This window comes from Octopus bimaculoides, chromosome 12, assembly GCF_046866305.1.
Source record: "Octopus bimaculoides isolate indiv1 chromosome 12, ASM4686630v1, whole genome shotgun sequence".
In the NCBI taxonomy this organism is placed as follows: Eukaryota; Metazoa; Mollusca; class Cephalopoda; order Octopoda; family Octopodidae; genus Octopus; species Octopus bimaculoides.
This window is the reverse complement of record NC_142939.1, coordinates 17,144,979-17,147,478: the sequence shown is the minus strand read 5'-3', so window position 1 is coordinate 17,147,478 and position 2,500 is coordinate 17,144,979. Positions and strand designations below refer to the sequence as shown.

At 37.5% G+C, this 2,500-nt stretch overlaps 1 protein-coding gene across 1 annotated transcript in view; it reads right to left on the bottom strand.

Moving 5' to 3' along the window:
* Positions 1–2,500, bottom strand: part of LOC149133047 (uncharacterized) — a 107,876-nt gene that overhangs the window by 101,384 nt on the left and 3,992 nt on the right. The window lies entirely within an intron of this gene.

Below are 2,500 nucleotides of genomic sequence, written 5' to 3'. Positions count from 1 at the left end.
TGAAATATAAGCATTGCAGTCAAGGAAATTGGTTGTGATGTTGACCCTCGAGTCATTGTCACCTTTGTGTACAGCAAGTGTGGAGATGATACGAAATAACAGGTGGTTGGGTGGATTCTGTTGGGACATGTATGTATGGATGACCTCTGACGATCAAAAAGGTATTAGAGAGCCGTATCTCATTGTAGGGATAGAAAAGAGAGCTGTTCGACTGACGGTGCAAGTCAGAATGATCGTTGCTATGAGTGTGTGACAGCGTGTTTTGATATTTAAAGGCCTGCTCCTCAGAAGAACCGGAAATGCAGAAGAAGAAAGAAAAGGCCGGACAGTAGCATAGGCAACAACGATAATAGCAAGCCTTAAAAGAGACTGTTTACAGAGAACTTTTAGCTGCAGGTTCGGGGGTAATGAGAAGAAATCAGTACCAACAGCTGACGACTGGGAAACCGAAATTCCGTTTCCAGCAGAACAAGGCATCGTTTTGCTGACTGAGAGCAAATGAAGAGTGAGAAAGTGTGGCAAATTCTAAGGTTCAACAAGTTAAAGACGAAAAAAAAAAACATTAAAAAAAATCAGAAACAAAAAGAGAATCCAAGTCGAAGACAAGCAAGATTCAAGAAAAGGAACCCGCCCACTCAGGAAATTATTAGATTCACGGCTCCTTGAATCGTCTGCAAAGAGTTAACGCTACTTGAAGGCAAATGATTGAGTGATGTGTTGGTCGAGGAAATAAGGAGCTAGAGATTTTGTGGAAAGTTCAAATAATAAATTACTTTAAAATCCAAATCAGGATTGTGTCAAGAACTGCGTGCAAATTATTTGGAAGACGTGGCAGGATTCGAACTTAGGAAAAAAGCACGGGAGTGCGAAACCGAAAATGGCTGCCATTTAAGGGATGTCGTTTTTCATATGTGATGTAGTGGTGTTGACTTGTGCTTATTAATTTCCATTATGTCCTTTATATTGTGACAAAATTTCATGCATTTATTTGTAAAATTAAGGAGTGTTATTATTATACATACATGCATACACACATACATACATGCATACACACATACATACGTACGTACATACATACATACATACAGTGCCTAAATACCAGTCTTGAGAAATTAGGCTTCTGAAAACCAGAAAGGAGAAAGTTAATTCGAAGACTACAGAGCCAATCCATTACTGGAACTGTAAAAATCTGTAAAACTTTCCAGAAGTTTATCATTTAAATATATATGAGCATGTCTAGGTATGCAACTCCGTGCATGAGAATATATACGTAAAACAAAACATACAAATCTGCACATATACATACATACATACATACATACATACATACATACATGCGTACATACATAATACATAAATACATACATACATACATGCGTACATACATAATACATACATACATACATACATACATACATGCATACATACATACAAAAATACCCTTTGTTGATGTTGAAATTCCAATGAAGGAGCCTTGGATCTAGGTTAGAAACCGGGTCTTTCTCTATTAGCAAGAAGTCTTGAAATAAAACTGAACAGGCATACGAGGCTGTGCTGAAAAGTTCCTGTCTTTGGGTAAAAGAAAACACAGGAGGATCCCTTAATTATGATTTCATTCAACATATTCTTCTCTCGGATTTACACGCTTATTGCAACAGTCCTTCAGTTTTTCTAAGCCCTTTAAAATAATTCGGGAAGTTGGGTCCTAAACCAAGCATTTCGCGATGCACTTAAAGCCAAGTACTTTTCAGGACCCCATCGTATACACATGAATATACATACATGCTCATTCGAATATACAGGCAGACGCATATATTCGTATTAATATATACACGTACACATTTGAATATATATGCATATGCACATACGTGAATATACATATATAAACATACACATAGGAAATGACATACATACACACACGAATATACATACATTCACACATATGAATATAAATATAATACATATTCCCATATATATATACATACATATATACACACACATACACATATATGCATACACACGCATGAATATACATATACACTCATGTGAATATATACATACACACATACACAGACGTATATGAATACTCATATATACACCCGGATATACATTAATACTCACGTTTTAGAGACGTATATTTATGTAGGTACATATAAAAAAAATGAATACTTATGCTCACGCACGCACACACACGCACGCGCACGCACACACACACACACACACACACACACACACACACACACACACACACGCACGCACGCAGAGGCATTGACTCGTCATTGTCCGCCCCCTACATTACCTCTGTTGCATAAAACGTCAGTTTTACAGCCAGTTCATCACCACGGTGGACAGGCGCCGCCCATTTCGTGATTAGGGGGCGTTCACAGCCGTTTATAGCCGGGACGATTTAATGGCTACATTGTTGCAAGATGCTGGCCCATACATCATGCTATATATATATATATATATGCATTGTATATGCAAACACACACATACATAC